Source organism: Chiloscyllium plagiosum, unplaced genomic scaffold (assembly GCF_037043375.1).
Source record: "Chiloscyllium plagiosum isolate Xiang-an unplaced genomic scaffold, Cpla_swu_hap1 HiC_scaffold_45, whole genome shotgun sequence".
Lineage (NCBI taxonomy): Eukaryota > Metazoa > Chordata > Chondrichthyes > Orectolobiformes > Hemiscylliidae > Chiloscyllium > Chiloscyllium plagiosum.
This window is the reverse complement of record NW_028270183.1, coordinates 6,720,288-6,746,574: the sequence shown is the minus strand read 5'-3', so window position 1 is coordinate 6,746,574 and position 26,287 is coordinate 6,720,288. Positions and strand designations below refer to the sequence as shown.

Here is a 26,287-nt window from a genome sequence, read left to right as displayed (position 1 = left end):
TCTGCTGGTTGGTGAATTGAGACATGGGGATATGGCTGAAACTTTAGAGTGATGTAAGGAAGTTTTTTGAGACACACGGGAACAGAGTGGACTTGTCTCCCACAGATTGTTAATTGCATTAAATTGTTAACTTTAAATCAAAGGTTGATAGGTTTCTTAAGGGATATGGAGCAATGACAGGTATTTGGAGATAGATCACAGATCCCATTGAATGGTGGAACAAGGGCTGAATGGCCTGATGCTATGTTCCAGTGAACAGGTCACCTAGCATGTGGTAAGATAAATCTCCATCACTGCTCATGGTGCTGTCTGAGCTGTCCAACAAGTTACTGTCATCATCCTCTTTCTTAATAAGGGAGCTACAAGACTTGATGGGCCGAATGGGGCAGAGGAAATACAGTCTAATGGGAATGAGACTCTTTTCATCAATAAAGTGTGGTTTATTGCAGATAACGGTCAGGTATGAATTATATTGGCATCGTGGTCATCATTACGGAGACTCTGGGGGAAGACCCAGATGGTCGGGCTTCCTCCTTTGGGATCCTAAATTGTCCTTTTTCCCTGCAAGTTTCTATGGCATCTTCCCATTACATGGTGTTTAAGGTACTCCTCAGCATTAACCCCTTTCAGACTCTTACACATCAAAGAGGACAACTGAAACCCCACTCCTTTTTGAAGTATATGAACATGGGAAGGAAGATAAGGAATGGGAAAAACCATTTCGCCTCTCAAGATGGTTCCACCGTCCAATTAGATCTCAATCTCTCTGCCCTGGCTCCAGCACACCTAACACCATCGCCCAATAAAAATCGGTCAATCTTCCTCTCAAACTTCCAATCAATGCACACTATCAACAGCTTTTGTTTTGTGGGGAGAGAGATGTTCAGATTCCTAATCTCCTTTTGTGCTTCCTGACACCCTCCCTAAATGAGATTCTGCCCCCATTATTCTGAATATTCCTCACAGCCCCCAAACCCCAGTGGAAATATTTTTTCTTTATTGACCTTATGGAATCCGTTGACCCTCTTCAATGAGATCATCCCTTAATTCCCCATGCTTCAGGGAAGGTCAAACTGCTCCATGAGTTGTTTTAGTCCTGGTATCATTCTAAAGGGCATCTTCACTACCATTATGACCTTCCTGAGGTATAGTGCTCAGAATAGAAACCATACTCTCAATGGGCGACCATATCCAGAGTGTTATGTAAATGGTTGCTCCCTTGTTTTGACTCTTTCAGGGAAACATTTATTTAATCCTTTTAAACATTTCAATGAGATCAGCCTTTAATCCACATTAAAGCCTTTTTGCATTCCACTCGTGGACAGATGGGTCTCCTATTTAAAATCTCATTCAAACGACGACACCTCCAACAGTGCCAGAGCCCTTCAGTGCTACACTGCAATGTTAACCCAGAGTTGTGAAGTTTGAACCATGACCCTGTTGACTGCAATGCACAGATGGACAGCTAAGCAAGTGCCAATTTCCCTTGCCAAGGGGTTAACAGTAAGTGCCTACTCCATTCACATCTCTCAGAGCAATTCGTATTCTCCTAGAAACTAACAAGTGAAATGAAGATGGAAAAGGTGCCTTGGGTTTAAGTCAGACACTATTCGAAGTATTCCTGTTCATTGTCATTGGAGGAACAAAGATTATGTTACTGGAATGATAAATGGTTTCTTTATGTGCTCACTAACAAGACATCTGGGATTCCGAGTGAGCCGTGTGTGTTCATTCTGTATCAGACGTTCACTGCTTCTGAAATTAATTCCAACTGTGGGAGCCCTGCCACATTTCAACTCCCTCAAGTTATCTTTGATCATTTAATGAGAGCCACTGAATTAACTGAGGGGAAAGGAATGGGGATCGAAAATTGATGCAAGTGTGGAGTGCAAAACAGCCTAAACATTTAGTTGTGTTTCAATGTCACGCACACAGAACAGCTGTCAGTTTATCTATTTTCTTTGGTCACAACTAGAAGGAGTTCTGAGGGTCTTTTTGTTTTTATTTTCAGTGCGTGTTCAATCAGACTGCACGCTTTCATGGATGGCCTCTGACAAGATCAATGTTTGCTACCCATCCTTATTTGCCCTTGAGTGGAGTGGTCGGTTAAGCCATTGGCGAGGTTAAGAGGCTGTGGGGTTGGAGTCACATCTAGGCCAAAATGGCAGATTTCCTTCCCTGAAAGAACATGAGTAAATCAGATGGGTTTTTACAACAATCAATGGTTGTTGGCATGATCACCATCACCAAAGCTAAATTTATCTTCTAGAGTTATGAACTGTTTTAGATTCCACCAGCCGCCCTCATGGGATTTGAACCCTTAACCCCAAACAGTTAGTCTAAGCCTCTGGATTGACAGCCTACTGGCTTTGTCACTACCTCACCATATTGTACTGCAAAGACACAAGAGTGATTTATAGAGAGCACCCTTTGGCTCCAATGTTAATCTAGTAGAACAAGAGTCCACAATTCTGCCACATCCAACAGCATAGTCACCCTATCAGCCCCGGTTAAACAATCATATTTTTCACTACCGATGGTTGCACGGTGTACCATCTATAGCATCTGACCAAAATTCCATTGACAGCATTTTCCAAAGTGTGGTATGATGGCCAAATGGTATTATTGTTAGACGTATGAATCCAGAGTTCCAGGTAACGCTCTGGGGAGCTGGGTTCATAACCTGCTATGACCGATGGTGGTAATTGAATTCAATTAAACAATTTGGATTTGAGAGTCAAATGATGGTCATGAAACCATTGTTCATTGTTGAGGGAAAACCCCCAAAATCTGGCTCCTTAATGCCCTTTAAGGAAGGAAATCTGTCATCCTTACCTGGCTCAACTATCCTCCCAGGCATGTCAGACTCCCACTACACTCTGGATGAGAGCACTTCTCCTCAAATCCCACTAAACCTCCTGTCTTTCAATTTGAAATTATTTCCCATTGTCACTGGCCTTTCGAGTCAGAGAAGCATCTGCTTCCTACCCGACCTTTCCATGCTCCTCATAATCTTATATACCTCAATCAGGTGCTCCCTTGGCCATCCCTGCTCCAAAGCCAACAACTCAAGCTTATCCAGCCTCTCCATGCCTATATGGGCTTCAGTAAAGCATTCAACAAGGTTCCTCATGGTAGACTGGTTAGCAAGGTTAGATCACACGGAATACAGTGAGAACTCGCCATTTGGGTACAGATCTGGCTTGAAGGTAGGTGACAGAGAGTGATGGTAGAGGGTTGCTTTCAGACTGGAAACCTGTGACCAATGGAGTGCTAGGAGAAAGTGAGGACTGCAGATGCTGGAGTACCAGAGTTGAAAAATGTGGTGCTGGAAAAACACAGCAGGCCAGGCAGCATCCGAGGAGCAGGAGAAACGACGGTTCGGGCATAAGCATAAAAGTTAGGGGGGAGGGAATTTGGGGGAGGGGCACTGGGAATACGATAGGTGGAAGGAGGTGAGGGTGGGGGTGATAGGCCGGAGAGGGGGTGGGGGCGGAGAGGTCGGGAAGAAGATTGCAGGTCAAGAGGGCGGTGCTGAGTTCGAGGGTTGGGACTGAGATAAGGTGGGGGGAGGGGAAATGAGGAAGCTGGAGAAATCTACACTCATCCCGTGTGGTTGGAGGGTTCCTAGGCGGAAGATGAGGCGATCTTCCTCCAGGCGTCGTGTGGCCAGGCTCTGGCGATGGAGGAGGCCAAGGACCTGCATGTCCTTGGCGGAGTGAGAGAGGGAGTTAAAGAGTTCAGCCACGGGGTGGTTGGGTTGGTTGGTGCGGGTGTCCCAGAGGTGTTCCCTGAAACGTTCCGCAAGTAGGTGGCCTGTCTCCCCAATGTAGAGGAGACCACATCGGGTGCAGCGGGTGCAGTAAATGATGTGTGTGGAGGTGTAAGTGAATTTGTGGCAGATATGGAAGGATCCCTTGGGGCCTTGGAGGGAAGTGAGGGGGGAGGTGTGGGCGCAAGGTTTGCACTTCTTGCGGTTGCAGGGGAAGGTGCCAGGAGTGGAGGTTGGGTTGGTGGGGGTTGTGGGCCTGACGAGGGAGTCGCGGAGGGAGTGGTCTCTCCTGAATACTGATAGAGGTGGAGAGGGAAATATATCCCTGGTGGTGGGGTCTGTCTGGAGGTGGCGGAAATAACGGAGGATGATACGATGTATCTGGAGGTTGGTGGGGTGGAAGGTGAGGAGCAGTGGGGTTCTGTCCTGGTGGCGGTTGGAGGGGCGGGGTTCAAGGGCAGACGTGCGGGAAGTACAGGAGATGCGGTGGAGAGCATCGTCGAACACGTCTGAGGGGAAATTGCGGTCTTTGAAGAAGGAGGCCATTTGAGTTGTTCGGTAGTGGAATTGGTCCTCCTGGGGGCAGATGCGGCTGAGGTGGAGGAATTGCGAATATGGGATGGCGTTTTTATAGAGGGCAGGGTGGGAGGAGGTGTAATCTAGGTAGCTGTGGGAGTCTGTCAGTTTGTACTAAATGTATGTGTTGAGTCGGTCATGGGGGCATACCTCGACACTGTCCTGTCTCCCTTAGTCCAACTAATTTCGCCCCCACTCCCAGCTCCAGCCCCACACCAGGTCCTAGCTCCCAGCCCTGCTGTATTTTCACTATCCCTCCAGACCTCCCCCTCTCTGAGGATGAAAGATCAGTCCTCAGCAGAGGCCTCACCTTCATCCCCCTACGCTCCCGGATCAATGAGTTCGACACGTGGCAAGACATCGAACAATTCTCCCGCCGACTTCACCTCCGCGCCTACTTCTTCAGCCAGGATTCTCGCCCACCCTCTGACGACCCCTTCTTCCACCTCCAACACACCCCATCCACCTGGACACCCCATGCTGGCCTCTTACCCACTCCCGATCTCTTCATATCCAACTGCCGCCGCGACATTGATCGCCTCAACCTGTCCACCCCTCTCACCCACTCCAACCTCTCACCCTCACAACGCGCAGCCCTCCACTCCCTCCGTTCCAACCCCAACCTCACCACCAAACCGACGGACAAGGGAGGCACGGTGGTAGTTTGGCGCACCGATCTTTACACCGCTGAAGCTAGATGCCAACTCGCGGACACCTCCTCCTACTGCCCCCTTGGCCATGACCCCACCTCCCACCACCAAACCATCATCTCCCAGTACATCCATAACCTCATTACCTCAGGAGATCTCCCATCCACCGCCTCCAACTTTATAGTCCCAATACCCTGCACCGCCCGTTTCTACTCCTGCCCAAAATCCACAAACCTGACTGCCCCGGCCGACCCATTGTCTCAGCCTGCTCCTGCCCACCGAACTCATCTCTGCATACCTCGACACGGTCCTGTCCCCCTTAGTTCAAGAACCCCTCACCTACGTTCAGGATACCACCCACGCCCTCCAGCTCCTCCATGATTTTTGCTTCCCTGGTCCCCAACGCCTTATCTTCATGATGGACATCCAGTCCCTATACACCTCCATCCCCCATCATGAAGGCCTCAAAGCCCTCCGGTTCATCCTTTCCCGCCGACCCAACCAGTACCCTTCCACTGACATCCTCCTTCGACTGACTGAACTGGTCCTCACTCTGAACAACTACTCTTTCCAATCCTCCCACTTCCTCCAAACGAAAGGAGTAGCCATGGGCACCCGCATGGGCCCCAGCTATGCCTGCCTCTTCGTCGGATATGTGGAACAGTCCATCTTCCACAGCTACACTGGCACCATCCCCCACCTTTTCTTCCGCTACATCGATGACTGTATCGGCACTGCCTCGTGCTCCCACGAGGAGGTTGAACAGTTCATCCACTTTACTAACACATTCCACCCCAACCTCAAATTTACCTGGACCGTCTCAGACTCCTCCCTCCCCTTCCTAGACCTCTCCATTTCTATCTCGGGCGGCCGACTCAACACAGACATTTACTACAAACCGACCGACTCCCACAGCTACCTGGACTACACCTCCTCCCACCCTGCCCCCTGTAAAAACGCCATCCCATATTCCCAATTCCTTCGCCTTCGCCGCATCTGCTCCCAGGAGGACCAATTCCAATACTGAAAAACCCAGATGGCCTCTTTCTTCAAGGACTGCAATTTCCCCTCAGACGTGGTCGACGATGCTCTCCACTGCATCTCCTCCACTTCCCACACCTCCGCCCTTGAACGCTGTCCCTCCAATCACCACCAGGACAGAACCCCACTGGTCCTCACCTTCCACCCCACCAACCTCCAGATACATTGTATCATCCTCCGTCATTTCCGCCACCTCCACACAGACCCCACCACCAGGGATATATTTCCCTCTCCACCTCTATCAGTATTCAGGAGAGACCACTCCCTCTGCGACTCCCTCGTCAGGTCCACACCCCCCACCAACCCAACCTCCACTCCCGGCACCTTCTCCTGCAACCGCAAGAAGTGCAAAACTTGCGCCCACACCTCCCCCCTCACCTCCCTCCAATGGATCCTTCCATATCCGTCACAAATTCACCTGCACCTCCACACACATCATTTACTGTACCCGTTGCACCCAATGTGGTCTCCTCTACTTGCGGAATGTTTCAGGGAACACCTCTGGGACACCCGCACCAACCAACCCAACCATCCCGTGGGTGAACACTTTAACTCCCCCTCCCACTCCGCCAAGGACATACAGGTCCTTGGCCTCCTCCATCGCCAGACCCTGGCCACACGACGCCTGGAGGTAGAGCGCCTCATCTTCCGCCTAGGAACCCTCCAACCACAAGGGATGAATGTAGATTTCTCCAGCTTCCTCATTTCCCCTCCCCCCACCTTATCTAAGTCCCAACCCCCGGATTCAGCACCGCCATCTTGACCTGCAATCTTCTTCCTGACCTCTCTGCCCCCACCCCCTCTCCGGCCTATCACCCTCACCCTCACCTCCTTCCACCTATCGTATTCCCAGTGCCCCTCCCCCAAATTCCCTCCCCCCTAACTTTTACCTCAGCCGGCTTGGCACACCAGCCTCATTCCGGAAGAAGGGCTTATGCCCGAAACGTCGATTCACCTGCTCCTCGGATGCTGCCTGACCTGCTGCGCTTTTCCAGCAACACATTTTTCAACCATTGGAGTGCCACAAGGATCGGTGCTGGGTCCACTGCTTTTTGTCATTTATATAAATGATTTGGATGTGAACATAGGAGATATGGTTAGTACATTTGCTGATGACAATTGGTGGTGTAGTGGACAGCAAAGAAGGCTACCTCAGAGTACAACTCCTTGATCAGATGGGCTGATGAGTGGCATTTGGAATTTAATCTAGATAAATGTTGAGGTGTTGCATTTGGAAAGGCAAATCAGGGCAGGGACTCATACAGGCTGAGCGTGACCTTACAGAGGTTTATAAAATTATGAGGGGCATGGAAAGGGTAAATAGAAAAGGTTGCTTCCTTGGGGGCTAGAATTGGAGGGTATAGGTTTAGGGTGAGAGGGGAAAGATTTAAAAAGGACCTAAGGGGCAACTCTTTCACGCAGAGGGTGGCGCGTGTATGGAATGAGCTGCCAGAGCAAGTGATGGAGGCTGGTACAGTTACAACATTTAAAAGGCATCTAGATGGGTATATGAATAGGAAGGGTTTGGAGGGGTATGGGCCAAGTGCTGGCAAATGGGACTAGATTAATTTAGAATATTTAGACGGCATGGACGATTTGAACCGAAGGATCTGTTTCCATGCTGTACATCTGTATGACTCCATGTATCTAATGGTAAGGTCCTATGGAGTGTTGTTGAACAGAGATACCTTGGAGTGCAGGTTCATAGCTCCTTGAAAGTAGAGTCACAGGTAGATAGGATAGTGAAGAAGGCCTTTGGTATGCTCGCCTTTATTGGTCAGTGCATTGAGTATAGGAGTTGGGAGGTCTTGTTGTGGCTGTACAGGTCATTGGTTAGGCCACTTTTGGAATAGTTCATGCAGTTCTGCTTTCCCTGAAGGGATGACCTTATAGAGGTTTATAAAATCATGAAGGACATGGTTAGGACAAATAGCCAACGTCATTTCCCCAGCATAGGTGAGTCCAAAACTAGAGGGCGTAGGTTTAACGTGAGAGGGGAAAGATATAAAGGGGACCTAAGGGGCAACATTTTTATATAAAGGGTGGTGCGTGTATGGAACGAGTTGCCAGAGGAAGTGGTGGAGGCTGGTACAGTTACAACATTGAAAAGTTTTCAGGATGGGTACATGAATAGAAAGGGTTTGGAGGGATGTTGGCCAAATGTTGGCAAATGGGACTGGATGAGTTGAGGATATTTGGTTCTTCTCAGAGAGGGTGGTTTGTGTGTGGAATGAACTGCCAGAGAGAGGAAGTGGTAGATGCAGGTACAGTAGCATCATTTAAAACACTCTTAGACAGGTACATGAACGGGAAAGGTTAAGAGGGATATGGACCAAACGCAGCCACGTGAGAGCAGTTTAGTTCGGGAACCTTGGTCAGCGTGAAAAAGTTGGACTGAATGGTCTGTTTCCGTGCTGTACAGCTCTATGACTTCATAGCTGAAATACTCCACCCCAGGCAACATTCTGGTTGCAAATGACTGTCCATTTTCAGTGGTTAGAAATACTTTTCAACAGCTTGAGGATCACTTTGTCATCCTCGCATCTTAATGTGACATTCCCCTGGGGTCCAAACTGAACCAGTTAATTCAAATATATATGGTTAAATTTGGGAGCAGATTTATTTCCAACACAGTTCATTCATCTTTGGAAGCTATCTGTATCTGACTTGTGCTCAATGACGCACATTACATCAGTGTACTGTACTTGCAGGACATGCTTAGATTTCATTTTTCAATTGATTTTGTCCTGCCATACATATCTTGTCTACTAACCCCAATTTGATCCATTAGCTGGTTAAATCTGTGCAGATTTAATTATAAAATTGCAGTGATAACATTTCCTGTGCTCTCTTTCCCTCAAAGCAAGATTGCTGAAGGTTACGATCCTTCACAATGGACAGGAAGGAAGACAATATATGCTCTTGCATTGCACCTGAGATGTAAAACCGGGCACGTCTTACGCTAATCCAGGCTCTCTATAAATGCAAGTTGACAATGCAGCCACAGTCAGCGTAGGTCACACTGTCATCTCTGAGTCAGAAGATTGTGTGTTCCAAAACCACCCCAGGGCTCTGAGCGCAGTGAATGAAGGCTTCATTCGCGCTCTCTGGAAGATGTGCAAATTGAGGGAGTCGTCCCGATACAATGCCTAATATTTACCCCTCAATCAACAGGATACAGAGGGTCACGATCACGTAGCTATTTGTGGGAGCTTTTATGTGCACAAATTACAGTATAGTCACAACACTGGCATCTACCTGACAATGTGGAAAATTGCCCAAGTGTATCCCGTGCATAAAAAGCGGTCTGAGGTTACCATGAAGGATTCTCGCTCCCAACCTCACCCCTCGCCTGAGGGATGGTGACCCTCAGCTTAAATCGACGCCAGATGTCTCTCTTTAATAAGGGAGCAGTAAGGCTATGGTGGTTTTATCTCTATAGTGTACAACAGAGAATTTGATTTATTCTTGTCACATGTACCTAAGTACAGTGAAATGTTTTGTTTTGTGTGCAGTAAAGGCAGATCATACCATACAGAGATCATGAGGTGATTGAACAGAGTGAGGAATTCAGCTGCAGGGAAGGAGCACTAAAAATAAGATCAACATTAGATTTGAAATTTGAGAGGTCCATTCAGAAACCTAATAACAGCGGGGAAGGAGCTGTTCTTGAATCAGTTGGTGCATGTGTTTAAGTTTTTGTATCTTCTGCCCGATGGAAGAGGTTGGAAGAGAGTATACCAAGGAGGGGTGAGGGGTCTTTGATGATGTTGGCTACCTTCCCGAGGCAGTGGGAAGTGTAGATGGAGTCAGTGGATGCGAGGCTGGTTAGCGTGATGGACTGGGCGTGGTCCTATCAGTGAAAACCAGGCTGCAGCATACCCCTGATGCCTGATTTGCAATATCACGAAGGATGAAAAATCCTTCTTCCGAATCGCAGTGACTGGAAAGGCAGACTCCATGGGAGAATACCTGCTATTGGACAACAACTGAGTGGCAGAGAAGAAAATAGTAGAGTTGTACAGTCGTGTCAAATAATTGCCATCAAATAACATGCAACACTTTCAGTGCTTTCCACTTAACAGTAATACAGAACTTCTCAAGATTAAAGAAAACTACTCATGATTCTGAAAATGTCATTTGGACTCGAAACGCCAACTCGGTATCTCTATGGGTGTAAGTTTGTTTGCTGAGCTGGAAGGTTTGTTTTCATGAAAATGAACCTTCCAGCTCAGCGAGCAAACCTACATCCAGAACCTCCTACCGCCCAACTGCGGTGGTGCTTACTTTCCCCCAGCACCCATGTTGCACGTGTGCAGGTGTGAGACACAGTGAAAGACACATGGTGCACAAATCTTTATTCAGTTTTCACCACCAGGAAGAAAGGAAACACCCAAGTGGCCAGTGACAAGCAACTCTCCTGTTTATAGCTGTCAGCTAGGGCTCCCTAATTGGACCTAATTAACAGCCCCAGTCAGGGAACTCAGATTCTATGAGGTCCACCAGGTTGACCTCAATACAATCACCAACTATGCAAAGAGTGATGAGAATGTCGAACTTGCTGTTTTGTCAGTGGCCCCAGCCCGTGTACTGTGCATGGAAAAATAAAAGGTCACTTGGTGAAGGGATACTGGCCTCTGTGCACTTATTTCAGCAAAGTCTGATCCAGTATCTGTAACCGCAGGAGGATTTGGATTTGGATTTGGATATGAATGTTGAAAGATGCAGGACATTTAGGAAGACCATAAAGCTGGAGAAGGTGGAGGTGTAGCAGTGTTAATTAATGATGGCATTAGCACAATAGAGAGCAATGACTTAAGTTTCGGAAAGCAGGGTAAAGAAGTGGTTTGGGTAGAGATGAGGAATCATAAAGGCAAGAAGTGGGGTTGTGGGAGTGGTCTACAAGCCTTCCACCAGTAACTACATGGTGGGATAGACAACGAGAGAAGAAATAATGGGAACCCATCAACAGTGAGAATCATGGAGGATTTTAATTTACATATAGCCTGGAAAAAATCAGATGGGCAAAGGTAGCCTAGATGACAAGTTCATAAAATGTTTTCAGGATAGCTTCTTAGTGCAGAAGGTAGCCAAGAGTACTTTGGGTGGATGGGGGTGGGAATGAAGGTGATAGGTCTGAGCTGGAAGGTTGGAACTGAGGAAACTGGTGAAGTCCACATTGATGCCCTGGGGTTGAAGTGTTCCGAGGTGGAAAATGAGGCGTTCTTCCTCCAGGCATCGGGTAGTGAAGGAGGCCCAGGACCTGCATGTCCTCGGCAAAGTGGGAGGGGGAGCTGAAATGTTGGGCCATGGGGCGGCATGGTTGATTGGTGCGGGTGTCCCAGAGAGGTTCCATAAAGCGGTCTGCGAGGAGGCGTCCAGTCTCCCCAATGTAGAGGTGACCGCATCGGGAGCAACGGATACAATAAATGATATTGGTGGATGTGCAGGTAAAACTTTGATGGATGTGGAAGGCTCCTTTGGGGCCTTGGATGGAGGTGAGGGAGGAGGTGTGGGCGCAGGTTTTGCAATTCCTGCGGTGGTAGGGGAAGGTGGGCCAGTAGAAAGTGAGAATGTGGAATTAATAATGGAAAGCAAGGTAGGAGAATTGAACAGACCTTTTTTGTATTGGTTTTCTGACGGGATAAAAGTTACCTCCCAGAAATAGCGAGAAGCTTGAAAATAACTTGAAGAGAAGACTGAAGAAAAGGGAAATGGTTTTGAGTAAATTGTTGGAGCTGCAGGCTGAGGTCTTTGAAGAAAAAGCTGCTTAGATAGTTAATGCCTTAGTTTTATTATTTAAGATCTGTGGATCTGGGGAAGGTTCTAGTAGAATGGAAACCAGCCAGTGTAACTCCATTCTTAAAAAACAGAAGGTGATATCAAACAGGAAACTACAGGTCAGTTAGTTTAACATCTGGCATACAGAAGACATGTTATTGTGGGACATTTAGAAAAGTGCAAGATAATCAGACAGATTATTGGAATTCTTTGAAAAGCAACACGTGTTGTGGAAACAAAGCATAGTTGTAGATATACTGCACTTCAATTTCAAGCAGGCATTTGATAAGGAGGTTCTTCAAAGGTTAATTTTGAAAATAAAAGCTCATTGTGGAGGGAGAAGGGATAGGAATTTGGCTGGCGAACTGAAAATGAAGGGTCGTAATAAATCAATCATTTTTTTCAGTTGGCAGTTGTGCGCCAGAGGGATCAGTACTGGACCTCAATGTTTGAAAAGTTAAATAAATGGTCAAAATTATGGTTGTTATATTTGCTGAGGACATAAAAATAGTTGGGAAGATGAATTCTGAAGAGGAAATAAGGAGGCCACAAAGGGAAACGGATAAGTTAAGTGAGTGGACAAGGATATGGAGAATGGGGCAGATGTAGGAAAACATGAAATTGTCAGTCTTGACAGGGAAGTGAAAAAGCATGATGTCTAAATGATGAAAGGTCACAGAGCTCTGAGAATACAGAGGAATCTACTGTCCAAGTGCATGAACTGCAAAAAGTTAGTATACAGATACAGCAAGTAATTGGAAAAATTAATAGAGTAATAGCATTATTGTGAGGGGAATTGAATATAAAATCAGGAAGGTTATGCCTCAGTTATACAGAGCACTGGTGAGGCCACACCTGGAGTACAGCACACAGTATTTGTTCATTTATTTAAAGAAGCATGCGAATGTATTAGAGGCAATTCAATATAGGTTCACTCAACTAATACCTAAAATTTGTAGATTTTGAGGAAAGCTTGGAGGGAATAAGCTTGTAACCACCGGAGTTTAAAAAGGTGACTTAATTAAAACAGGTAAGATGCCGAGGGGTCTCTTGATCAAGTAGATATGGAGGGGACGTTTCTTGTGGAAGAACCGAGAACTAGAGCTCACTGTTTAAAAACAGTTTTAAAGTTAATTTAAGACTAGGGTGAGGCAAAATGTTTTCTCTCAGAATGTTGAGAGTCTTTGGAACTCTCTTCCTGAAAGGCAGTGAAAGTAACATCTTTGAATATTTTAAAATAGAGATAGAGGCGGATCCTTGATAACGCAAGGGGTGAAAGGTTGTCTGGGGTAGATAGGATTGTGGAGTAAGCAGATCAGCTAGGATATTATTGAATGGTACAACAGATTGGGAGAGTAGAGTGGTCTACTGTTGCTGTGAATTCATGTTTGTATGATTTGCCCTATGTTAGCACTAATTAGAGAATGATTCCTCTGTAACTATAACAACACCCTTGATGTGATAACTGCAAAATAAGACTTACCTAATTATTGATGACCACCTCAAAGGCAATGCTGACTGTATATAAGGCTCAAACTGCACAATAAGAATTACTTATTCATCTTGTTGCTGTCAGACTCCCCACTGGTGACCAGGGCAGTTTAACCTCTTCCTGGAAATACAGAAACGATAGTTTAAGCATTTGCCTTATGGAGTATCTCACACAACTGGAACCCACAACATGAATGCTTTCATTACAAAGATGTTGGATTTAGAACTTTAAGATGGAGAGCAGTACTTCAACTCTCTGAGGATTAATTAGAGATCTGAAGGCATGCAAAAGTGTCTGTTCTTGGATTAAAAATAGACAGATTGTACTGTGCTGAACATTTCCCTTAGTCCATCGTTTGAACCTTTGGCTCTCTGATGGACTTAAACTCCAATAAAAACAGATGGCCAAAACAGTTACCCTGACAAACATGTTCTGAGGTATTTCATCTCCAAATTTAAGCATTGAACCATTCCCTCGTCTGTCTTTTCTTCACCCATTCGTGTAAAAACCTCAGTGGGCAGACTATGGATGAATGCGTAGTGCTAAGTTTAATTGTGACCTATTTGACTGTTGCCAGATACCACAACTGGAGTGGTGCTGTTACTAGTCAAAAAGCCATGAGTTCAAGACCCACCTTAGGCAGCATATGGATTTCAAATGATTTTGAAAAAGTGCAAGGATCAGATCAGTAAAAACGAGAGGAACCTGTTGGGGGTGAGGGTCACTATCATAAATAAAACCTGCTGTCCTTGCCTAGCCTGAGGCTTAACACCAAGTGCCCTTCAGTTACGTCAAAGTCATACCACCATCTTCACAAAGCTGAGCAATAAATGATAATCTTGTCAGTCAAGTCCTCATGCTGAGAGTTAATATTTTAGAATCTCCATACAAACTGATCATATTTCATAACAATGATGCAGACTTACCTTGCAAAAAAGCCCTGAGCTCAGGAGCATCCCTGCTCCTCAGATTAAGGTGAGGAGCAGGGACAGGGAGAAAAAGCAGCACTGAGGTCATCCCTTTCTAAACTTTGCCCAAAAACATTTACTGAATCTACTTAATTACTTTTTAACACACAGTCTCTTCTAATGTGGGATATACAGCAGCCTTTTTGCCTGATTAGTCTCATAGAATCGAGGGTAATAGACAGATAGATAGAAAGAAAGAAAGAAAGAAAGAAAGAAAGAAAGAAAGAAAGAAAGAAAGAAAGAAAGAAAGAAAGAAAGAAAGAAAGAAAGAAAGAAAGAAAGGAAGGAAGGAAGAGAGAAGGAAATAAATTGGCTACCTGTATTTGCAAAAATACAGTAAAAACATGTATAGATCGCTACAAAAGAGCACCATTTAATACCATAAATTATACATTTAAGAAAAGACAATTCAACAAATGACATTTATTCCATTCATTCCATGGCCTCTTGGCTTCACACATTGACCACCACCAAGGACTGGGGCTCATCCAACTGTCGATGACCAGGGCCTATCCAACTCTCGATGACCAGGGCCTATCCAACTGTCGATGACTGGGGCCGATCCAACTGTCGATGACTGGGGCCTATCCAACTGTTGATGACTGGGGCTTATCCAAATGTCGATGATTGGGGTCTTTCCAACTGTCAATGACCGGGGCTTATTCAACTGCCGAGGACTGAGGCCTATCCACTGGCAATGACCAGGACCTACCTAACTGTCGATGACCAGGGCCTACCCAACTGTCGATGACCAGGGCCTACCCAACTGTTGATGACCGGGGCTTATCCAACTGTCGAGGATCAGGGCCTATCCAACTGTCAATGAACAGGGCCTATCCAACTGTCGAGGACTGGGGCCTATCCAACTGTTGATGACCGGGGCCTATCCAACTGTCGATGACCGGGGCCTATCCAACTGTCGAGGACTGGGGCCTATTCAACTGCCGATGACCGGGGCCTATCCAACTGTCGATAACCAGCGCCTATCCAACTATCAAGGACTGGGGCCTATCCAACTGCCGATGACCGGGGCCTATCCAACTGTCGAGGACCGGGGCCTATCCAACTGTCGAGGACTGGGGCCTATCCAACTGCCGATGACCGAGGCCTATCCAACTGTTGAGCACCGAGGCCTATCCAACTGTCGATGACTGGGGCCTATCCAACTGTCGAGGACTGGGGCCTATCCAACTGTCAATGATCAGGGCCTACCCAACTGTCGATGACCAGGGCCTATCCAAATGTAGATGACAGGGGCCTATCCAACTGTCGATGACCGGGGCCTATCCAACTGTCGATGACTGGGGCCTATCCAACTGTCGAGGACTGGGGCCTATCCAACTGTCAATGATCAGGGCCTACCCAACTGTCGATGACCAGGGCCTATCCAAATGTAGATGACAGGGGCCTATCCAACTGTCGATGACCAGGGCCTACCCAACTGTTGATGACCGGGGCTTATCCAACTGTCGAGGATCAGGGCCTATCCAACTGTCAATGAACAGGGCCTATCCAACTGTCGAGGACTGGGGCCTATCCAACTGTCGATGACCGGGGCCTATCCAACTGTCGAGGACTAGGGCCTATTCAACTGCCGATGACCGGGGCCTATCCAACTGTCGATGACCAGCGCCTATCCAACTATCAAGGACTGGGGCCTATCCAACTGCCGATGACCGGGGCCTATCCAACTGTCGAGGACCGGGGCCTATCCAACTGTCGAGGACTGGGGCCTATCCAACTGCCGATGACCGAGGCCTATCCAACTGTTGAGCACCGAGGCCTATCCAACTGTCGATGACTGGGGCCTATCCAACTGTCGAGGACTGGGGCCTATCCAACTGTCAATGATCAGGGCCTACCCAACTGTCGATGACCAGGGCCTATCCAAATGTAGATGACAGGGGCCTATCCAACTGTCGATGACCGGGGCCTATCCAACTGTCAATGACCGGGGCCTATCCAACTGTCAATGACCAGGGCCTATCCAACTGTCGATGACCAGGGCTTGTCCAACTGCAGAGTACCAGGGTATATCAAAACCACAGTGGACCAGAGCATGTCGAAGCCGCTTAGGCCTGGGGCATGTTGAAGCCGCTGAGCACTGGGGCATGTTGAAACCAATAAGGACAGGGGCACATTGAAACCACTGAGGTCCTGAAGCCCAACAAAATTTCAGAGGACCGAGATCTGTCCAACCAAAACTGCCCCACCTCATCAACAGAAAAAAGTAAAGCTGAACTTGATACAAAAGGTGAAATTAAGAAATAATAAAAATAAGAAGGAATAATTTAGAAAAGAAGGTTGTGTTTGGACAGCCAAAAGGGAGCTGATGGGCCAGGGTCCCAGACATTACCTAACCTGCTGTCAGTCCCATATTGTCAATGGAGTCATGGTGATGTCGCTGGGTTAGTAATCCAACAACCCAATCGTAACACTGGGGTTAAAATCCCATTACTGCAGCTGATGGAAGCAAAGCACTGGCCATGCTAAATTACCCATAGTGCCCAGGGATGTGCAAGTTAAGGTGGATTGGCCATGCTAATTTGCCACATAGTGCCGAGGGATGTGCCTGGGGGCTGGACTTTCAGATTAATGTTTATTTGAGTGAGATTATTAGTGAAAATAACAAAGAACTGTGGATGCTGGGAATCAGAAATTTCTGGGAAAATTCAGCAGGTCCAGCAGAATCTGTGGAGAGAGAAAGTGGAGTTAGTGTTTCGGGTCCGAGAACATCCATCAATAGCATGTGGTCCACCGTAACTTCAAGTGATGTCTCACACACAATCTTCCTCTTTTCAGCTCACATTTTACAGAGAATCACCAGAGATGCTCCAAAGATGAAGAACACCCTCATCAGACTCGAAACATTAACCCTGTTTCTCTCTCCTTGGACACTACCAGACCTGCTGAGTTTCTCCAGCACTTTCAGTTTTTATGTATGAAAATATCATCGATGGTTGTAAAAAATTAACCATTTGATGAACGGCCTTTAGGGAAGGAAATCTGCCGTCCTTACCCAGTCTGTTCTAAGTTGTGCTGACCATGTAGTGATTGTAACTGGATCAGTCAGGTGGACCTCATAGAATCTGAGTTCCCTGAGTGGGGCTGTTAACCTGGTCTGGTCAGGGAGCCCTGGCTGACAGATATAAACAGGAGGGTCAGAGGTTTTGTTCACTCAGAAAGCTGGCTCTGAGGGAGCTGGATCAGTGCCAAGGACTGTATATAAAGGGAGACTTGGTGACAGGTTATCAACCTCTCTGGAGCTATTTCACACTAAGCTCATAAATATATTTCAACAAAGAATGAAAAGTTCCTAGCAAATACCAGGGGAAATAATTTTAAAGAAAGGTTTTATTGGTTAATAAAAATAAGGTATTAAGCAAAGTAGAATCATTAATTTGTAAAATTGGTTCAATGTTGCGTGTATTGAGAACCCATTATTGCATCATTGGTATCTACAAGCTCTTTTGCTCTTTTTATTGGCCTTTGGCCATTGCAGACAAGACTCACACTTATTGTTCTTTCCTCTTTGTCCTTGAGGTGGCGGTAGTGAGGCACCTGTGTCTGAGTGGCTTGCTCGGCCATTTTGGAGGAGAGTTGACAATCAACCACATCTCTGCAGGTCTGGAGTGACGTGTAGGTTAGACCAGGTAACAATGGCAGATTTCCTTGCTCCTTCCAATTGAGAAAGATTTCTGTGGCAATCCTGCAGTTTCAAATGAACTAGAGTTGTCATTAATTAATTGAATCTAGATTCCTGCCCTAGTGAGATCTGAACTCGCCTTTCCAGATTTTGATTTTCACCCAGACGTCTGGATTACTCGTCAAGTTACATCTGGTATCATCCAGCACTCACCTAGAATCACAGAATCAAAAAGTAGAAAAGAGACCATTCAGCCCAACAAGTACAGCCAAAAATATGCTACTACCTACTTTAGTCCCAATTTCCCAAACTAGGCCCACAGCCCTGAATGTTATGACACTTCAAGTGCTTATCTGGTACTGTACTGGAAAGTGTTACCCAGGTTATATTCAAGACTCATGTGGGATTTCAACCCAACCATCATAGATTCCCTACAGTGCAGAAAGAGGCCATTTGATCCATCATGTCTGCGACAATCCCACCACACCTAGTCCCCTATCCTATCCGTAGACACCGCAGACAAATTAGCATGGCCAATCCGCCCTATCCTGCACATCCCTGGGCACTATGGGGCAAATTAGCATGGTCAATTCACCTTAACTAGCACATCTCTGGGCCCTATGGGTAATTTAGCATGGCCAATCCACCTATACCTGCACATCCCTGGGCACTGTTGCAATTTAGCATGAGGTAAAAACAATGACTGCAGATGCTGGAAACCAGATTCTGGATTAGTGGTGCTGGAAGAGCACAACAGTTCAGGCAGCATCCAAGGAGCTGCTGTGCTCTTCCAGCACCACTAATCCAGAATCTGGTTTCCAGCATCTGCAGTCATTGTTTTTATCTCGTTGATTTTAACCCTACTGCGAATCCTCTTGCAAGGATGCCTGCCTTGAAGAAGTTTTCCTCCTCTCTCTACAAAAATCTCAGGGAGTCCCTCTCCCACTGCAATTCCCAGGTCATTTCCTATGCTACTTTCTCCCCACCCCCACCCTCCTTTAGCTTCAGGCTGCCTTTATTCCTCATGAAGGACTTTTGCCTGAAACATCGATTTCGCTGCTCCTTGGATGCTGCCTGAACTGCTGTGCTCTTCCAGCACCACTAATCCAGAATGCAATTTAGCATGGCCAAACCACCTAACCTGCACATCCTTGAAACCCAGCATTTCCCATGGCCAATCCGCCTAACCTGTATATCCCTGGGCACTATGGGTTATTTAGCATGGCCAATCCACCCCGACCTGCACATCCCTGTTACCCAATATTTCCCATGGCCAATCCACCCCGACCTGCACATCTTTGGTCTGAGAGGAAACCCACACGGACAATTGCCCAAAGGTGGGATTGAACCCAGGTTCCTGGCACTGTGAAGCAACAGCTGTAACCACTGAGCCACCCTTTTGAACTCTGAGTTGAGGGTGCTACACACTGCGTCAAGGCTAGGACTCAGGCCAGGTACAGGCTGATCTGTAGTTCCCATTGTCTGGCTCTGCCGATCCTGAAGACTCTTGTGTGTGAACAGAAAGGGAAATCCAACCCGAACTGGAAAGGGCAGGCCCCCGTGTGTGGTGTTATCGGCTGCAGGGGGAGTCAGCCTTGAACCCTGACACTCAGTGCATGTTTGTACATTATGCCTGCTCCATTTTGTTTGGGAGAGCTTGCAAGGCAGGATGATCGATGATATTGTGGGACCTTGGATGAACTGGAAGGCAGTAAATCACGGGGTTGTCGCCTCTGCAGTTAGACAGAGGGTCACAGTCAATCACAATACCAATAGCCTTGGAGGAATGTTGCAAACACAGGTTTCTTTGACGCTGTGAGAAATGGTGCATTTTAATCATGAGCAAATCTATAGCCAAGTATAGACTTGGCACTGCACATCCCACCTTTTTTGAAAAGGGTCAAATAACTATCCTAGAGATTCAGTTCACATAAGAAGCCAAACTTTATTATTTCATACACAGAATTTTAAAATGCTCTTTCTTTTCCAACTCATTTTATCTCTCTCCAGTGCTCTGAATTGAATGGAATGATTTATTGCCGCTTGCCTTTTTACAGTGAATAATGCAGTAAAATACAGTGAAAAGCTTCAACCGCTGCCTCATTCTGGTACCATTTCGAATAGTTTGAGAATAACATGGTACAACTGAAAGTGAGTCCATCTTCATTCTGATCAGTTTCACCACTGAGCACTGAGCTGCTCACTAGCAATGTCTGTGCCACCATTCCTCCCCCACCCACCATTTACACTGGGCCCCACCAATATCAGAATCACTACTCTCCAGGTGCCATCTCTTTGACTTCACTGCTGCCAAGTCCCGTAACCAGGAGTCCCCACTCTGGGGCTGTCACGACCACAATCAGGGTACCCCGCTCAGGACATACCGCACTGCCATCACCGTCTCACCAATGCCAGAGGTCCCCAATCTGGACATCCCACACTACCATCACCATCTCGCCAATACCAGGGGACCTCGCTGGGGACATACTGCATTGCCATAACTGTCTCATCAATCCCAGGGGTCCCGAATCTGGATATACCCTATTGCCAATACCGTCTCGTCAATGCCAGGGGTCCCCGCTCAGGACATACCATACTGCCATCACCGAGTCACCAATGCCAGAGATGCCCGCTCAGGACATGCAGCACTGCCATCACCATTTCACCAATGCCAGGGGTTCCCACTCCAAACATACTGCACTGCCATCACTGTCTTGCCAATGCCAGGGGTCCCTGCTCAGGACATGCTGCATTGCCATCACCATCTTGCCAAAACCAGGGCAGACCTGCCCCTTAAGTCCCTTTTACATCTTTCCCGTCTCACCCTAAACCTATGCCCTCTAGTTCTGGACTCCCCCACTCCAGGGAAAAGATCTTGTCTATTTATCCTATCCATGGCCCTGATGATTTTATAAACCTCTGTAAGGTCACCCCTCAGCCTCCGACGCTGCAGGGAAAACAGCCCCAGCCTATTCAGCCTCTCCCGATAGCTCAAACCCTCCAACCCTGGCAACATCCTTGTAAATCTTTTCTGAACCCTTTCAAGTTTCACAGCATCCTTCCAATAGAAGGGAGACCAGAATTGCACATAATATTCCAAAAGTGGCCTAACCAATGTCCTGTACAGCTGCAACATGACCTCCCAACTCCTGTACTCAATGCACTGACCCATAAATGATGTTGCTGGGAATGGAGTGTTTGAGATATAAGGAAAGGCTGAAAGGGCTGGGTTTGTTTTCATCAGAGGGTAGGAGGGTTGAGGGGTGACCTTACTGAGGTTTATAAAATCATGAGGGACATAGACAAGTTGAATGGCAGGTGTATTTTCCTGAGGGTGGAGGATTTCAAGACGAAAGGGTCATTTTTTACGATGAGAGGCGAAAGATTTTAAAAAGACATGAGGGTCAATCTTTTTCCACAGAGAGTGATTCGTGTGTGGAATGAATTTCCCGAGGAAGTGGTGGAATGTGGATACAGTTACAACATTTAAGACATTGGGATAAGGACTCAAATAAGAAATGTTTGGAAGGACATGGGCCAGGAACAGGCAGATGGGACTAGTTTAGTTTGGGATTATGGTCGGCTGGACCAAAGGGTCTGTTACTGTGCTGTATGACTCTATCTCTGGTGTAGTGGGGGAATATAGGAACTAATCCATTTGTTGTAAGAGACTGGGATGGTTTGGGGGAAATACTTTAATTCCTTCCGTGAGATATGGGCACCATTGGCTACGCCAGCATTTGTTACGCATCCCTTAACATTTGAACATCAACCTCATTGCTGGGGGTCTAGGCTGATCAGATAAGGACAACTGACTTCCTTCCATAAGGGGTAATAAAGAGAACCTGGTGGTTTTTTTTACAACAATGGTTTCATGGTCATTATCATTGAATTAAAATTCCTTCATCTGCTGTGGTAAGTCTTTGAACACAACTCCCCAAGAACACTAACCGGGCTGTTAGATGGTTAGTCCAGCAACAATACCATGATACCATCACCTCTGTTTTCAACGGGACACTTAGGGAGAAAGTGCGAGGAATCATTGAACAATTGCCAGTGGGTATCTGTGTCCCTGAATGCATGGCCAATGTGATCAAGCAGGACATAAACCTCAGGATTGTTACTGGGAGACTGGCCCCTTAGGTCCCCTTTAAATCCTTCCCCTCTCACACTAAACCTATGCCCGCTCATTCTGGACTTCCCTACCCTGGGGAAAAGACCTTGTCTATTTACCCTATCTATGCGCCTCATGATTTTACAAACCTCTATAAGGTCACCCCTCAGCCTCCGACACTCCAGGGAAAATAGTGCCAGCCTGTTCAGAGAGTTGCAGCGATGAATTGAAATGACACAAGAAACCCTCATTCAGTACACGGTAACAGATTGCAGCTTTAAACCAGATCTCCTTCGGAATCCTTGCATTTTATTAAATTTCCGAATTCACAACTGATGCCAAGAATTTCATCAAATGTTACCCAGCTCTTGTGATCTCATTTGTTATTGGTTTCATTCTCAATGTTTCATTCACACCAGCAGGAGGTTGGTTAATAAGCAAATTATCATTGCTTATTGTGGAGCTGCTGTTTTCGCTGTTAATTAATCCATGCTGTTCCATTCATTCCCAAACTAGCCCAATTTGGGGTTTTTATTTTGGTGGCTTACAAAATGAGATTGAGATTGAGAACAATGGGTGGCATGGTGGACCCAGGTTCGATTCTGGCCTCGGGCAACTCTCTGTGTGGAGTTTGCACATTCTCCCTGTGTCTGTGTGGGTTTCCTCCAGGTGCTCTGGTTTCTTCCCACAATCCAAAGCTGTACAGGTTAGAGTGCACTAGCCAAGGGAAATGTAGGGCTACAGAGATAGGATGGGGGATTGGGTCTGCATGGGGTGCTCTTTGGAGGGTTGGTGCAGACCCGATGGACTGAATGGCTTTTTTCCACACTATGAGAATTCTGTGATTGTACAATGGGTCTGTATACTGTGAAATTTAGGCGAGGATTCTATAGATTCCCTCCTCCCCCCACTCCCCACCCCCCCCTTCTCTCTGCTGAGCGGTTTCTCAGTGAAACAATATTTGAAATTATTGAATACCTACAGTTTGGGAACAGGCCATTTGGCCCATCAGGTCCACACTGACCCTCCAAACAGCATCCCAGCCAGACCTGCCCCTGTACCCTATTCTTGTAACCCTGCATTTTCCAACAGCCAATCCACCTAACCTGCACATCTTTGGATTGTGAGATGGTGAGTGGCATGGAGGGGAGCTTCAGGTGGTGATGTTCCTATGTATCTGCTCCCGTTCTAGATAGAAGTCATCATGGGTTTGGAAGGTGCTGTCTGAGGACCTTTGGTGAATTTCTGCAGTGCATCTTGTACTGGTATACACCGCTGCTACTGAGCATCGGTGGTGGAGGGAGTGGATGTTTGTGGGTGTGGTGCCAATCAAGCGGGCTGCTTTGTCCCGGATGGTGTCAAGCTTCTTGAGTGTTGTTGGAGTTGCACCCATCCACTCCTGACTTGTGCCTTGTAGATGGTGGACAGGCTTAGGGGAGTCAGGAGGTGAGTTACTCGCTGCAGTATTCCTAGCCTCCGACTTGGTCTTGTTGCCACTGTGTTTATGTGATAAGTTCAGTTGAGTTTCTGGTCAATGGTAACCCCAAGGATATTGATGACAGGGGATTCAGTGATAGTAAAACAATTGAATTTAGGGGCGATGGTTAGATTGTCTCTTATTGGCGATGGTCATAGCCTGACATTTGTGTGGCAAAAAGGCTACTTGCCACTTGTCAGCCCAAGCCTGGATATTGTCCAGGTCTTGCTGCATTTGAACTGACCTCTGGACAATTAAGGATGGACAATAAATGTTGGCCTGACCAGTAACGTCCACATCCCACAAACAAATATAGACAAATCAGGAATTGAAAGCTATCTCAAGAACATCAAATTATCATTGATTATAAAAATCAGCTTCAGGTCATGAAAGCCCTTTGAGATTCAAAAGCCAACAGTGTTGCTGAGGTGGTCTCCATGCAATGCCAGACCTATCGTGATGGCATTGACTCTCAACTCTGCTCCTGGGCAGAGAGGAATGGACAATAAATGCTGGGTTTGCCAGAGTTGTACGTATCCTGTAAGCAAATCTCTTTTTTTTTAAATTGACAAGTCAACGAGAGTGCTAGTGTCCATAGAGACTAAGTCTAAGGAGGGAACAGTACCATTTGCCACACTGTTCCCACTGTTAATCAAAGATTGCATATGAAAGTCGAGCAGAGATGAAGGGAAGGGAGGAATAGAAGAACTTTTATTTATGCAGCACCATTCAACTCTTGAAGACATGCCCAAAGCTCCTTACAACCGACGAATTATGTACAAAGATCAATCAGAGTTGTTTGGTTAGCAGATGCCACCTTGCGAGTCTGGTATGAGAGCTTACATCAAAGCTGTGAGGAGAGCCTGAGGATGCCTTTGAATAGTGGGGGAACTAAGGGGCACGAGTTTGGGATGAAGAGTGAACATGTGGAATAGATAAAAGTACTTGGGTGTGGGGGGGGGGGGGGGGGTTGAATTCCTCGCTTGCTTCCACCAGGGAAAGAAGGGTCATTAATTACCGAGGAAACTTTAAACTGAGACTCGTGGTGTATGAAATCACTCTCTTCCATGTATATATTCAGGTTTCTCTGCTGATTTTCACTACATGTGACTTTGAGTATGATCCTCACTGTCCCCATCATCTTCCCACTAGCTATGAGTTGCCATATTGCCAATCAGATACCTGCATGTTACATCAATGAGTGACGGGGGATCATTCAGTTGATCGATGAGTTGCAATGTGGCACAGCACCAATGGCACAAATACAATTCCTGTACTGGATGAAGTCTCTGATTTACTGTAGTAAGTGTTATCAAGCCCCATCACCGGGGGATCATACTTGTCTTTGACCTCGGCAGATCCCTGACCAGGTGAGACTTAGCTGTGAAACTCAGAAACAAGCCTTTCAATTACAAACAAAGACTATTTGATTGAATCATATGGTGTAGAGGAGGCCCATCAACACTGAACTATTTTTGTAAGGACTGTCTTTTAATATCTTTTTTTCATTTTTCCTAAGATTTTCATAGAATCCCTACAGTGTGGAAGCAGGCCATTTGGTGCATCATGTCCACATCAACCCAGAAAAGATTATCCTGCCCCATCTACCATATCCCTGCCTTTTCCATGGCTGAGGTACCTAACCTGCACATCCCTGAACACTATGGACAATTTTGCACAGCCAATTCACCCTGACCTGCACATCTTTGGACTATGGGAGGAAACCGGAGCACCCGGAGGAAACCCACGCAGAGAATGGACAAACTCCACACAGACAGCTGCCCAAATGTGGAACCGGGTCACTGGTACTGTGAGGCAGCAGTGCAAGCCACCATACCATCACTATTTTGTACTGAGGTATGTTTGTACCTAAGATGGCACCAGAATTGGTGACTTTGTACACATTTCACTTTACTTATTTATCCCCTGTACTTATGTACACACAACAATAAAATCTAATTCTAATTCTAAATCTACCTGGAAACCACTTTGTGTTTCCCTTGTGTTTCTGCAAGCATAACTTTTAAATCAAATTCTTAGTTTTGTGAGCGCGCTTAGCCAAAGTCATTTTCGATCTGGCAGGCTAAGTGGACAATGAAGATGAACACAGCATCGTCATGGTGATAAAAGCAAAAAGTACTTTGTACTTGCTAAAGTAAGAGTGTTACAATGATGATGTGTTAAACTTTGCAGTGATGCAAATTTACAACCATGGTGTAAAAGGCAGCGATGTTACTTTTACTTTTTGCTTGTGGATAATTCATCAATGTGAATGTTTTTGTCTGGCATTCACAGTAAAATGCTGCACCCCCCACCAACACTTCAATCCCCACTGCCAAATTAAGCCATTCCTCTTCCAACGAATCCCTCGTACTGGAAAGATTTAGGTCAGAGTGTCTCGAACAGGCCATCACAATTCTTCTTCATTACCTGGGGAGCCATCGATTCTTGGTAATGTACCTCAAGGCACAGCCAGTAACTCACTCAAACTGTCAAACGACTTATAAAATTGCAAACAAATGGCATGCTTTAGCAATGCAGTTAGTGAGGTCTCATTAAACACTCAGGAAACACCTAAATCCTTTTAAATTGCCCCATTCTCAAGTGTCACACATAATACTTTTCCAGGGCTAAAAATCCTGGTGTGAGATCAGCCTGACAGAGAGAGGAAGAACACTTAGCATTTGATAAATTGAGATGGGCTGCTCTACAGATAAGAAACAGTGCTGTATGTGTTTGTGTGTTTGTATGTGTGTCTGTGCCTGTGTGT

The 26,287-nt window shown here is 46.4% G+C and overlaps 1 long non-coding RNA gene across 1 annotated transcript; it reads left to right on the top strand.

Moving 5' to 3' along the window:
- Positions 1-1,364: 1,364 nt before the first annotated feature.
- Positions 1,365-25,452, top strand: LOC122552266 (uncharacterized). Its single transcript, XR_006312342.2, has 3 exons — positions 1,365-1,503; positions 17,824-17,933; positions 25,037-25,452. It is a non-coding gene; the product is annotated as an uncharacterized LOC122552266 (long non-coding RNA).
- Positions 25,453-26,287: the final 835 nt, after the last annotated feature.